Raw genomic sequence first — 15,241 nt, 5'->3', positions numbered from 1 at the left:
TGCTAAACGATTGGCATGTGAGTCCCTACTGCCTACAAAATAGGTGGTGGTAGGGGGTCACGTGCTAATGGGAAAATTAACCTGTGGTGATTAATTGAAAATTCTGAAAATTGGCCAATTTACCTCTGCGGAAAATGGCCTTAGCATGTGGGAAAGATCCATGTAAAGGCATGCTAAGGACACTGTTTTGCTGTATCTTGCTAAAAGGGCCCAAAACTTTGCAGTGGATTCTCCCTGCTATTTGTTTGAGTCCCTATAGCATAATGAGGTTTTGGAGCAATCTGTAGACCTGCTGTCTTTCCCAGAAATATACACAGTCTTATCTGTCTCCAGTGTCTGTTAAGGGATGGGTAAGTCTATTATTATCCTTGAGGCTGAAGCTAGAAAAAAAAGAACTAAATTATGCTTCTCCTAGTACTTCAGAGGATACTTGATGGAATGAGCCATATGTCAAAAGATCAAACAGTTTTCACAACACCCACCTGCAAAGGTCTCATTTGCATCTGAAAGGAATAGCTTACCAAGTAGTATTCTGACCTCTGCACAGTGTCTCTTGCTGTGTATATTCAGATAGCTAAACCCAGTCTAATCAATATTCAGCTCTATTTAACCCATCAGGAATGGCTTCTGGCTTAGTTGAATAGAACTTAGCTGGCTAAGTGCTAATATTTAGCATGGGATAGCCGATTATCATCGCTGAATATTAGTGTTTAGCATGTAGGGCTGGATTCTATATATGGCATCTAAAAAATTGGTGCTGAGTAAAAGTGCAGTGAGCTGATTTTTATATTTTATGATGCTCACTTTATAATATTGATGTTTCATATATGTTATTTTTGGTCTTCTTACAAGATACATTTATTTGTTTAAATGCATATTCCCGCGAAGGGGCGGGGAAACACGTATTATCGAAACAAGATGGGCGTTCATCTTTTGTTTTGATAATACGGTCGGGGACGCCCAAATCTCAACATTTAGGTCGACCTTAGAGATGGTCAACCTAAATGTTGAGATGGTTGACCTTAGAGATGGTTGTCCCCGGTTTTCAGCCATAATGGAAACCGAGGATGCCCATCTCAAAAGCGACAAAATCCAAGCCCTTTGGTCGTGAGAGGAGCCAGAATTTGTAGTACACTGGTCCCCCCTCACATGCCAGGAAACCAACCGGGTACCCAAGGGGGAACTGCAGTGGATTTCATAAATTGCTCCCAGGTGCATAGCTCCCTTACCTTGGGTGCTGAGCCCCCCAACCCCCCCCAAAAAACCCACTCCCAACAACTGTGCACCACTACCAAAGCCCTAAGGGGTGAAGGGGGCACCTACATGTGGGTACAGTGGGTTTGTGGTGGGTTTTGGAGGGCTCCCATTTACCACCAAAAGTGTAACAGGTAAGGGGGGATGGGCCTGGGTCCACCTGGCTGAAGTGCACTGCACCCGCTAAAACTGCTCCAGGGACCTGCACACTGCTGTCATGGAGCTGGGTATGACATTTGAGGCTGGCAAAAAATATTAAAAAAAAAATTTTTTTAGGGTGGGAGGGGGTTGGTGACCACTGGGGGAGTAAGGGGAGGTCATCCCCGATTCTCTCCGGTGGTCATCTGGTCAGTTTGGGCACCTTTTCACGGCTTGGTCGCAAGAAAAAAATGGACCAAGTAAAGTCGGCCAAGTGCTCGTCAGGGACACCCTTCTTTATTCCATTATTGGCCGAGGACGCCCATCTCTTAATCACGCCCCAGTTCCGCCTTCACTGCAGTGCTGACCCCCGCCCCCCCCCCCCCCCCGTGAACTTTGGTCGTCCCCGCGACGGAAAGCAGTTGAGGACACCCAAAATTGGATTTCGATTATGCCAATTTGGGCGACCCTGAGAGAAGGACGCCCATCTCCCGATTTTTGTCGGAAGATGGGCACCCTTCTCTTTCGAAAATAAGCCTGATAGTGTCATTCCCTACTTCTTACTTTGCAACTGGACATGTCGTAGGGATCCTTTTCCTGTGTTTTATTGTTGTTAATATTAGAAATCAAGCATACAAACAATTAAGTCAGCTCAGTTGTGTACCATCTGATAAGATTTGAGATAATTTTCTTCCCATCCAGGCTATGATGATTCAATTATCATTAAACAAAATTATTCTTTGCTCTGTAATTTAGACATTTCTCATACCTATCTTTAGAAAACTGTTCCTCCATACTTTATTAATTGACTTATTAACTGGATCCAAACTCTTTTTGTAGAGGGACAGTTTTAAATTTCTTAGGGGGATTTTTTTTAATACCTGTTCCAAAAAAAAAAAAAACAGTATATAGGCTGTACATATTTAATTATTGACCAACTGCTAATGTTCCACTTTATATTAAAATCATAGATAGATACTTAGCTCAACAAATGACTATCTTGAAATACCTGATATTCTTAACTTTTCACAGTCAGGTTTTTGAAGTGAATTTAATGCAGAGACATTATTGGCCTCATTTAATTTCTGAAGCAAGGTCACTGTTACATAGAGGTCATCAAGCTATTAGTAATCAGTTTGACTTGACATCAGCTTTCAATTTAGTAGAGCAGTCTTTAATTGTTATCAATATTTAGTGAGATAAGAATTACAGGCAATGTAGTTACTGTAATTTCCTTTCTGGTAAGACATAAAATGCAGATGAACAAGTACTATCAGAATCTTCCAATGGTAAATGTGGTGTACCAAAAGGGTCACTTTTATCGCAATCTTAATTAATATTCCAATTAAATCTTTTGGAAGAGGATTGGTATATACAGGGATAAGTTTTTATAGCTATGCAAATGATATTACTCTGTTCATTCCATTATTCCCTTGCCTCTTTATCAGACAAAGTAGCTGTATCTTAAGACTTGCTCTCTTTTTTAAAATAAATAAAGGAAAAAAAATTTTTTGGGTGGAAAACCCACATATAGAAAAATCAGATAAGGTGATACTGGATTCTCTTTTAACAATGGAACGATAGGTTATTGCTTTGACTCAAAAATATTTTGAAGACTTAGGGCCCTGTTTACAAAGGCACGCTAGCATTTTTAGCATGTGCTACAAATTTTTGCACACTAGCCATGTAAATGACCATTATATTATGGGCAGCTACATGGTTAGCGCACATTAATTTTTAGCATGTGCTAAAACACTAGCATGCCTTTGTAAACATGGCCATTAGACAATTAAACCTAATAAGTTATTACTAAATTGAACGATTTGAAATTTGAACTATTAGCTCTATGTTTTTCAATTTCACCAAGTCAAAATATCCTCTAAGTTGAACACATTTCAACCCAGATCCCCCAAGCTCTGATCAACAGAAATTTTGAAATGGACATTCCAAAAAACGAACATATTCTAATCACAAAATAGAAGATATAATTACTTTTCTACCATTGTTGTGTGGTCACTTTATTTTTCTCATTGTGTTGGTCAAGCTCTGGTTTATGCTTTCATCCATTTTCTCTTAACTCTCTTTCACTTGTGTCTCTCCTCTTTTTCCTTTCAACTTTCTTCAATTTATTTTTCTGCCTCTCTGTCCAGATTTATTTCATTCTTGCTATCCAGTCTTCCATTTCCCTCTTGTTGCTGCACCTACCTACAGCTTTCCATCTCTTCCCCTCACCCTGGCTCTGCTTTTCCCCTTCCTGTTATTGCCCAATCTTTCACTAACTATACTCTTCCCCTTTCAGCCAACATTTCCCCATCTTTCCCTCCCTCTCCTTCTATCCAGTGTCTCCCCTCTTTCTTTCGATATTATTCCAGTGTTTCTCCTACTCTCCCCTTATCCTTCCATCCAGCTTCTCTCCTCTTTCTCTCCTATCCAACTATCCATCCATCCATCTAGTGTCTCTAATGTTTCTAACCTCTCCCATATCTACACTTGAATTTTTGTTTCATTTCTCCCCTAGACATTGTTGCTGCTGCTTCTACAGACTAGCAACAGAAGCAAAACAACAAAAACTGGTTCAGGGGCAGAGTCTTCATAGGAACACTGTCAGCTCTGCAAGTCCTCTGCCCCAGAACAGGAAGTTGTCATCAGAGGGGGCAGGAGGACTGGCAGAGTTGAAAGCATGTGCATGAAAACTGTGGTCCCAAGACCACTTCAGGTTGTTTAACTGCTGCTGCTGCTGCTGCTGTTGTTGTTACTCTGCTCATTTAGCTAAGGAGTTTAAAGAATAGTTTTTCTTAGCATATAGGACCAGATTCTATATATGGCACCTGAAAAATTGCACCAAAAAATACACATAGGTGCATCCTATAAAGTATGCCTAAATTTAGGCATACTTATTACGGTATATCAGGTCTGAAATTGTTCACTGAGATCTCAAGAAGCCTAATCTTGACTCTTCCCATCTTGCAAACTACAGCCTATTTTCAAACACCCTATTTTTCTAAGCTGGCTGAAAAGACTGTCTTTTCCCAGTTGTTTTGAAATGTTGAAGAATCTCATACCTTGCATTCTTGTCATTCAGGGTTTTGACTGGGTCATAGCATGAACATTTGCCAATGACCTCATTTCATTCTTTGATACTGGAAGGATAGATTTGGTTGTCTCCAAAAACTTGATTGCAGCTTTTGATCTCATTAACTACCCTCTTCTACTGGATAGACTCTCAGACATTGGTGTTACCATCTTTGCCCTTCACTGGTTCTCATCCTACCTTTCTGACCGCTTATTCACTTTTACAGTGCCCACCTCTACCTCTATCCCACAACATCTCTCCACTGTTGTGACACAGAGATCCATCCTGTCTCATCATCTTTTTAAATATTTTCATTAGTCCTTTTGCTGGTTTGATTCAGACTTTCTCTATCTCTGCCCATTTATTTTCTTTTTTCTATGCTGAAGACCCTCAGTGCTCTCCTGCCTTGCCTTAATTCTATTTTGGATTGGCTGTGCTCTCATCATCTAATCCGCAATCCCAATAAAATTGTTATCGCCTGGATAACTGGCCAGTCATTCCATCTGTTGATTGCCCCTATCAATAAGAGCACTCCAGTAGCTCTTGTCAATTTATTTAAATACCTAAGCGTGCAACTCGATTTTCAGCTCTCCTTCAATGCTCAGATTGCTTCTGTAATCAAGTCCAGTTTCTTGTCCCTGTGTTACAACCATGCAATCCATAGTTATCTTGATGAGTCCTCTTGCATTTTATGCTCTTGTTGTATCTCACCTCAACTACTGCACTATTATTTATGCTGGTCTTAGTTCTATTCTTCTGAAAATATTGCAGTCAGTCCAGAATATTTCTATTAGACTGCTAACCCATGCAAGCAATTTCAATCTTGATGTTCCCCTTTTAATTTTCCATCACTGGCTCCCAGTTTTTTTCAGGATTCAGTTCAACCTTCTTGTTTTAACCCAGAAAGTTCTATACTCTGCGTCTTCTCTTTATCTGACCCCCAAGATTAATTCTCATGTTGTCCCCAAGTCTCGCCAATCTGCATCTGAACACCAACTCATTCTTCCACTGGTTGCCCATTTCTGCCTTCAATCCACAAGACACATGCATTCTTATATTGTGTCCCCTTTTTGGGAACTTTCTCTCACTTCAAGTTAAACCCTAAGTTCAGATTTGGCCCTGAAAACCCATCTTTTCCCCACTGTATTTTGAGGCATCATGGAGCAATAACTGCCTGCTCTGTGTGCTGTTGCTTCCCTTCTTTCTCCTACCGTTCCTGCTACCTCTTATTCTTTTTATATGTAGTTCTTTTCCTTTTCCGTGTTTAGGATTGTAAACAGTTTTGATTTTCTTCACTGAAAGGCAATATATCGCGCAAGAAATAAACATAAATATAACCAGACAGTGAAAAGGCTGACCTAACTTTATCTGGTTAGTAACATAGGGCCCTGTTTACTAAGGTGCACTAGCATTTTTAGCACACAGTAAAAATTAGCATGCATTAATGTTAGAAACATCCATATATTCCTATTGGTGTCTTTAGCATTAGCGTGTGCTAAAATCGCTAGAGTTCTTATAGCATGGCTTAGTAAAGAGGGCTCATGGCAAGGGCCCTGTTTACTAAGGTGCACTAGTGTTTTTAGCATGTGCTAAAATTAGCATGTGCTAAACAAAAGAGACACCAATAGGAATATATGTGTGACTTCAGCGTTTAGCATGTGCTAATGTTTAGTGTGTGCTAAAAATGCTAGAGTGCCCATAGCACAGCCTAGTAAGTAGTCACCTAACTGTTGCAGATAAAGACCCATATGGTACATCTAGTCTGCCTGACAAAGGGGCCAGAGATGTATCTGGCATTTTGTGCTTGTTGCTGTTGTTCATGATTATGTTCATGTTCGTACATATATGTTCATCTTGGGGTGATAGTATCTGAGGACCTGAAGGCGACAAAACAGTGTGACAAGGCGGTGGCCATAGCTAGAAGATTGCTAGGCTGTATAGAGAGAGGTGTGACCAGCAGAAAAAAAGAGGTTTTAATACCCCTGTATAAGTTGTTGGTGAGGCCCCACCTGGAGTATTGTGTTCAGTTTTGGAGGCCTTATCTTGCGAATGATGTTAAAAAAATGGAAGCGGTGCAAAGAAAAGCTACGAGAATGGTATGGGATTTGCGTTACAAGATGTATGAGGAGAGACTTGTTGACCTGAACATGTATACCCTGGAGGAAAGGAGAAACAGGGGTGATCTGATACAGACGTTCAAATATTTGAAAGGTATTAATCCGCAAACGAACCTTTTCCGGAGAGGGGAAGGCAGTAGAATGAGAGGACATGAAATGGGATTGAAGGGGGTCAGACTCAAGAAAAATGTCAGGAAGTATTTCTTCACGGAGAGAGTGGTGGATGCTTGGAATGCCCTCCCGCGGGAGGTGGTGGAAATGAAAACGGTAACAGAATTCAAACATGCGTGGGATAAACATAAAGGAATCCTGTTCAGAAGGAATGTATCCTCAGGAGCTTAGCCTAGATTGGGTGGCAGAGCCAGTGGTGGGAGGCGGGGCTGGTGGTTGGGAGGCGGGGATAGTGCTGGGCAGACTTATACGGTCTGTGCCGGGGCTGGTGGTTGGGAGGCGGAGAAAATGCTGGGCAGACTTATACGGTCTGTGCCAGAGCTGGTGGTGGGAGGTGGGGCTGGTGGTTGGGAGGCAAGGATAGTGCTGGGCAGACTTGTACGGTCTGTGCCCTGAAGAGGACAGGTACAAATCAAGGTAGGGTATACACAAAAAGTAGCACATAGGAGTTTATCTTGTTGGGCAGACTGGATGGACCATGCAGATCTTTTTCTGCCATCATCTACTATGTTATGTTACTATGATATACTGCCTAAATCAATGAATCTAACTGATTAAATACTATTGTTATAAACAGGGCATTTAGCAATGTCCACCTTGCCTACCTTATATAGACAGTTATAAGATGTAATCTTGGAACATAATAGCACAGTACTGATAATATATTCTATTCGCTCGGAAAGCGATTAGAATGTTGGGTATTATTAGGAAAGGTATGGAAAACAGGTGTGAGGATGTTATAATGCTGTTATATCGCTCCATGGTGCATCCGCACCTTGAGTATTGTGTTCAATTCTGGTCGCCGCATCTCAAGAAAGATAAAATGATAGCGGGGATGGGATGACTTCCCTATGAAGAAAGACTAAGGAGGCTAGGGCTTTTCAGCTTGGAGAAGAGATGGCTGAGGGGAGACATGATAGAGGTATATAAAATAATGAGAGGAGTGGAACAGGTGGATATGAAGCGTCTGTTCACACTTTCCAAAAATACTAGGACTAGGGGGCATGCAATGAAACTACAGTGTAGTAAATTTAAAACAAATCGGAGAAAATGTTTCTTCACCCAACACGTAATTAAACTCTGGAATTCATTGCTGGAGAACGTGGTGAAGGCGGTTAGCTTGGCAGAGTTTAAAAAGGGGTTAGACGATTTCCTAAAGGACAAGTCCATAAACCGCTACTAAATGGACTTGGGAAAAATCCACAATTCTGGGAATAACATGTATAGAATGTTTGTATGTTTGGGAAGCTTGCCAGGTGCCCTTGGCCTGGATTGGCCGCTGTTGTGGACAGGATGCTGGGCTCAATGGACCCTTGTTCTTTTCCCAGTGTGGCATTACTTATGTACTTATATGTATCTATATCTATCTATCTATCTATCTATCTATCTATCTATCTATCTATCTATCTATCTATCTATCTATCTATCTATCTATCTATCTATCTATCTATCTATATACAGTGGGGGAAATAAGTATTTGATCCCTTGCTGATTTTGTAAGTTTGCCCACTGACAAAGACATGAGCAGCCCATAATTGAAGGGTAGGTTATTGGTAACAGTGAGAGATAGCACATCACAAATTAAATCCGGAAAATCACATTGTGGAAAGTATATGAATTTATTTGCATTCTGCAGAGGGAAATAAGTATTTGATCCCCCACCAACCAGTAAGAGATCTGGCCCCTACAGACCAGGTAGATGCTCCAAATCAACTCGTTACCTGCATGACAGACAGCTGTCGGCAATGGTCACCTGTATGAAAGACACCTGTCCACAGACTCAGTGAATCAGTCAGACTCTAACCTCTACAAAATGGCCAAGAGCAAGGAGCTGTCTAAGGATGTCAGGGACAAGATCATACACCTGCACAAGGCTGGAATGGGCTACAAAACCATCAGTAAGACGCTGGGCGAGAAGGAGACAACTGTTGGTGCCATAGTAAGAAAATGGAAGAAGTACAAAATGACTGTCAATCGACAAAGATCTGGGGCTCCACGCAAAATCTCACCTCGTGGGGTATCCTTGATCATGAGGAAGGTTAGAAATCAGCCTACAACTACAAGGGGGGAACTTGTCAATGATCTCAAGGCAGCTGGGACCACTGTCACCACGAAAACCATTGGTAACACATTACGACATAACGGATTGCAATCCTGCAGTGCCCGCAAGGTCCCCCTGCTCCGGAAGGCACATGTGACGGCCTGTCTGAAGTTTGCCAGTGAACACCTGGATGATGCCGAGAGTGATTGGGAGAAGGTGCTGTGGTCAGATGAGACAAAAATTGAGCTCTTTGGCATGAACTCAACTCGCCGTGTTTGGAGGAAGAGAAATGCTGCCTATGACCCAAAGAACACCGTCCCCACTGTCAAGCATGGAGGTGGAAATGTTATGTTTTGGGGGTGTTTCTCTGCTAAGGGCACAGGACTACTTCACCGCATCAATGGGAGAATGGATGGGGCCATGTACCGTACAATTCTGAGTGACAACCTCCTTCCCTCCGCCAGGGCCTTAAAAATGGGTCATGGCTGGGTCTTCCAGCACGACAATGACCCAAAACATACAGCCAAGGCAACAAAGGAGTGGCTCAGGAAGAAGCACATTAGGGTCATGGAGTGGCCTAGCCAGTCACCAGACCTTAATCCCATTGAAAACTTATGGAGGGAGCTGAAGCTGCGAGTTGCCAAGCGACAGCCCAGAACTCTTAATGATTTAGAGATGATCTGCAAAGAGGAGTGGACCAAAATTCCTCCTGACATGTGTGCAAACCTCATCATCAACTACAGAAGACGTCTGACCGCTGTGCTTGCCAACAAGGGTTTTGCCACCAAGTATTAGGTCTTGTTTGCCAGAGGGATTAAATACTTATTTCCCTCTGCAGAATGCAAATAAATTCATATACTTTCCACAATGTGATTTTCCGGATTTAATTTGTGATGTGCTATCTCTCACTGTTACCAATAACCTACCCTTCAATTATGGGCTGCTCATGTCTTTGTCAGTGGGCAAACTTACAAAATCAGCAAGGGATCAAATACTTATTTCCCCCACTGTATATATATATATACACACATACAAATTATAAAGAACCAAAAAACAACAAATGAATGTGTGATAAAGATGACAAAATTAAAAAATGATAATAAAAACAGGGTAAAACCAAGCAGTAAAGGAATACTAGGAGAAAATGACAAGTATAATATACTATTGTGTAAAAATGTCAAACATTCCACTTTTTCTCTTCACATCTTATGATTTCCCGTGGGGCGTTTGAGTTCTCCGCCACAGGTGCATTATCCTGGATGATTGCAGAATGCTGCATATCTCTACGGGAGAGAGGTGCACATCATAAAGTTGATATTAGTGAATAAATATATATATTTTCTTTGTAGACTCCTGATGCAGGCCTAGCGGCAGAAACACAACATTTGTGTCAAGAAGAGACGGCTGAGGGGAGACATGATAAAGGTATATAAAATAATGACTGGAGTGGAACAAGTGGAAGTGAAGTGTCTGTTCACACTTTCTAAAAATACTAAGACTAGGGGGCATGCGATGAAAGTACAGTGTAGTAAATTTAAAACAAATCGGAGAAAATTTTTCTTCACCCAACGTATAATTAAACTCTGGAATTCGTTGCCGGAGAAAGTGGTGAAGGCGGTGAGCTTAGCAGAGTTTAAAAAGGGGTTGGACGGTTTCCTAAAGGACAAGTCCATAAACCGCTACTAAATGGACTTGGGAAAAATCCACAATTCCGGGAATAACATGTATAGAATGTTTGTACGTTGGGAAGCTTGCCAGGTGCCCTTGGCCTGGATTGGCCGCTGTCGTGAACAGGATGCTGGGCTCGATGGACCCTTGGTCTTTTCCCAGTATGGCATTACTTATGTACTTATGTACTTATGATTTGAAGCATTCATCTCTCCAGTCTTTGGTTTCCGTGGTCAAACATCCCACTTTTTCTCTTCGCATTCTGCAATCATAGCATATGCTTTGAATATGACACAATATATGCATGCTTAATCCCTATCTCTCTCTGTCATTTAGTGGGCACAGACTGTAAAAATCTGCCCGGCACTGGTCTTACTTCCCAAATAGTGCTTTGAGCTATTTAGATAGCACTGATGATTCTATAATCATCAGCTACAAGATGTACAAACCAAATACTGAAAGTGATCTGAAAGGAGAGTAAGGCTTCAAATGCTGATGTTGTAATTCACCTGGGGACCAATGACCTGGCAACAATAGCAAGTTTACAGCACAGAGAACACTCCAGAAGCTTGGAAGTTGTTAATCCGCAAACAAACCTTTTTCAGAGACGGGAAGGCGGTAGAACTAGAGGACATGAATTGAGGTTGAAGGGAGGCAGACTCAGGAGTAATGTCAGGAAGTATTTTTTCACAGAAAGGGTGGTGGATATGTGGAATGCCCTGCCGCGGAATGTGGTGGAGATGAAAACGGTTATGGAATTCAAACATGCATGGGATAAACACAAAAGAATCCCGTTTATAAGGAATTGATCCATGGAATCTTAGTGGAGATTAGGTGGTGACGCTGGTAATTAGGAAACAAAACCGGTGATGAGCAGACTTCTATGGTCTACGCCCTGATCATGACTGAATAGATATAGACGGACTGAAGTGTAAATTTTAAGGGGGTTTCGATGTTAGCTTTAGAACTTAGTACAAGAACAGTGCTGGGCAGACTTCTATGGTCTGTGCCCTGAGAATGGCAAGGACAAATCAAACTTGGGTATAAAGTATCACATACCATGTAAAATTAGTTTATCTTGTTGGGCAGACTGGATGGACCATACAGGTCTTTATCTGCCGTCATTTACTATGTTACTATGTTAGAATATTCAGCACTAGCCGGTATCTGAATAATCGTGATGAATAGCCAGTGATTAAAAAAAAATGTTGACTGAAACAGACTGAATATCAGCCCCTTCATTCTTTCTTTCTGTAAATAATGCCCTTGAATTGTACTGGCAGTACAAGTAGGAATCTTGTGAGAAGAATCTGTATTCCTAATCATTTGCATTTGGCAACTTAATATAGAAGTCATTTTCTACGGCATGCTTGACATGTGAAGGATGTTTTATACATGGGAAATGGTTATTTTAACCCTTTGGAGGTGACGCGGGGTATTACACATCCCACAGGTACATTAAGTGATGTTAAAACTTGAAACCAGCATGCTAGCATAAAGGTTTTACTGCAGTATTTTAAGAGATGTTTAAAGACTGACAGGATATTTTAAAACAGTGCAGATTTATACACATGTATAAACATGTGTATTAACAATGGTGCTATCTCAGACCATGAGTAGGAGATGTGGGTAGAACTGGAGCAGAGTTGAGTCAGACAGAGAAGCTGTTAAAAGATTGCCTGCTGTTTTCATCCATTCCTCTGTTTTTCTTTGTTTTCAGAGTTGTGAGGTACACACATTCTTTATCTAAAAATATGCTCCCTATTTAATCCTTTCTAACATATCCCTCTTCCTACCCCTCCCTAAACATTCTCCCATACTAAACAACATGCTAACCCCAATATATACCCTCCTCCAACTCCCCCACCTTTACCATCCTCCTTTCTTGCCCATCTTACCTATCCACATCTAAACAACCACCTCTTTACTTACTATATTACAGCTGCATCCACTCTATGTTACTTTGTTAACCTGATATACTAGTAAGCCGCACTGAACCTGCTAGTGAGTGGGAAAGTGTGGGGTATAAGCATTACACATAAATAAATAAATAAATAAATAAATAAATAAATAAAGTTGTCTCAGCATAGATTACACATTCAGGTCTAGATTATATGAGGCACCTAAAAAAATCAGTGCCAAAAAGAACCCATGTAAATGGTATTCTATAAGCCACTCTTAAAATTTGCTATGATTTATAAAGTTAACTCTTAGTGGGGCGGTGATGCGTAAACTGAGGTGTGACCATTTGCACCAACAAAAAAGTGGTGCAAATGTCCGCACCTACATTTACGCGCAGAACACCTATATTCTGTAATTACGTGTGTAACTCAAAGTCACGCCCCCTTTCTACCCTGAAATGTCCATGACCCATTTCTGTGCCCCCTTTTTTGGACCATGTGTAAATTGATCTGTGCCTAACTTTACGCATGTTAGTCCCAATTAAATCTAATTAGTATCAATAATTGCTTGCTAAAAAGCCAATTATTGGCTCATTATTCTATCAAATTGTGCATGCAAATCAGGAATGTGCCTTTATAGAATCAGAGGGTCATAGTTGCACTTAGAGCAAATATAACTTTGTGAGGGTTCATTTGTATGCTATTGTGAGGATTATTGTAGAAGTCCATTAAAAAAAAAAACCAAGCATAAATAAGGCATGTTTTTGACATTTTTATAGGCAGCTTGTTATAACACAGTCCTTAACATGGATAACAAAGTCATTCACTTTTCCTTGCCTTTTCTACTAAACAAAGGTTTATAAGACTTAAGAAAAAAAATGTCAGCTTCTGCAAAACTCACTCATGCCAGACTGACTTGTATTATGAATCACTGAGCCACTGCTCCTGAAGCTTTTTATTTTAGTTCCCAGGTGTCACAGATAAAATCTATTTATCCCAAGGAGTCTGAGTACATGCTAGTGAATTTGATCTTGCTGGCAGGACTTGGCCTCCTGGGTGACAAGGAGACCAATTACTGCATAGGATGTGAGAGGGAAAGGTAGAATCTTATTTGTAAATGTTCCAGCTGACCTTCATTTTAAGCTGTGAAGAAAGCCAGGTTCCCCAGCTAATGAAGCTTAGCTTCAGTTGTATGCTTAAAAGGCCAATGGCTTCAGGAAATGAAGGACATTGTGTTTTATAATTCTTTGATCAGTTTGATAGTGAAACAACGGATATGTAAAGGACCAACATTTGTGGTTTGCTTTCTGTTCATTTGATGCTTTATCACCCCCCCCCCCCCCCCACACACACACACACATTTCTTTTTGTTTCACACATTAATTGTAATATATACGGCGGATGGTTAATCCGTTTAATACATGGTGATTTGTAGGTTAGTGCACATTAAACTAATTATTTCGGGATCTTTTTACTAAGCCATGGTAATGATTCCCATGCGACAAATGTGTTGAAGTCCATAAGAATTGAATGGGCTTCCTCACATTTGCTGCGTCAGGAATCACAACTGCAGCTTAGTAAAAAGAGCCCTTAGGTTGTTAACAAATGCATACCATTAATTTCAACAAATTAAAAACAGCAGAGTTCAGTTCAACAGCATGCATTTTCAAAGAGATATCCATGAATAAAGTCATAGTCCCCTGCGGACAAATGCATTGAAAATTGTTCCTCTCCTCCCCCTTCCCCAATGTAGGAAAAAGTATGTGCATCTTGCAAAGTATGTACACAAGGGATGTGCATGCAAAAAACAAAATCAGTTTGTTTTAGTTCATTTTTAGACTTTTTAGCTGATTTTCAACATTTTTCAGTTCATTTCAGACTCCTTTGCCCATGGGATATTTCTTGATGCATATAAACTTTTTATGTGCAGAAATCAGCATTAGTTCATAGTTGAAGAATACATGTTAAATTGATTTTACAAACATTTTTTCATTAAGTTAAATAAAATGAATGCATATGGCAAATAGATAAACTTAATGCACAGTTTTTCCTACCAGGCAAAATTGGGGGCAATGGAGGTAGAGCTAGGAAGCACAGTTTCAAAGTATGTGAAATAAAAAATCCCATAGCACAGTCTTGTATCTGGATTTTCAAAATGAAACTTTGTGGAGAGTTTCCCTTGGAAAATCAGCTTGGAGACCCAAAAGTGCAAAACACCCACAAGTCTGCAAGCACTGCATGGAGGCTCTAAATTGATCTCACAACTGCAACTGTTAAATAAGTTACTATGGGGCTCTTTTATTAAGGTGTGCCTAAAAGTGGCCTGTACTGGTGTAAGTGCGTTTTGAATGCGCTCAGGTCCATTTGCCCCTAAGTGATTTGCCCATTAACAAAGTGATTCTATAAACTTACGGGGCTTGTTTACTAATGCTTAGCTCGAGTTATCTGCAGCAGGACCCATAGGAATAAAATGGGCCCTGCTGCAGATAACTCGAGCTAAGCTTTAGTAAACAACCCCCTAAGACTTTTTTTGTCTGAGTTCTACAAGACACATTATTGCAGTACAGCCATTTTAGAATATGCAAGTGATATTAGAAATTAATACATGAAACACTAACCCCCTAATTCTATAAAAAGTCACCAAAAATTGTGCGCCTAAATTTGGGCGCACACCCAATTTGCGCATTCAATGTAATTGAATAATGAGCTAATTGCCAATAAATGATTTTTTTACAAGCAATTATTGGCACTAATTAGATATAATTTGAATTTACGCATATAAATTTAAGTGCAACATCCGTGCCTAAATTTTACATGTGAGTAAAACAAGAGGGTGCGGAAATGGGAGGGTCATGGGCAGAATGGGGCCATTCCTAGT

This window comes from Microcaecilia unicolor, chromosome 1 (assembly GCF_901765095.1).
Source record: "Microcaecilia unicolor chromosome 1, aMicUni1.1, whole genome shotgun sequence".
NCBI lineage: Eukaryota > Metazoa > Chordata > Amphibia > Gymnophiona > Siphonopidae > Microcaecilia > Microcaecilia unicolor.
The sequence above is the reverse complement of the archived record's forward strand: the minus strand, read 5'-3'. Positions refer to the sequence as shown.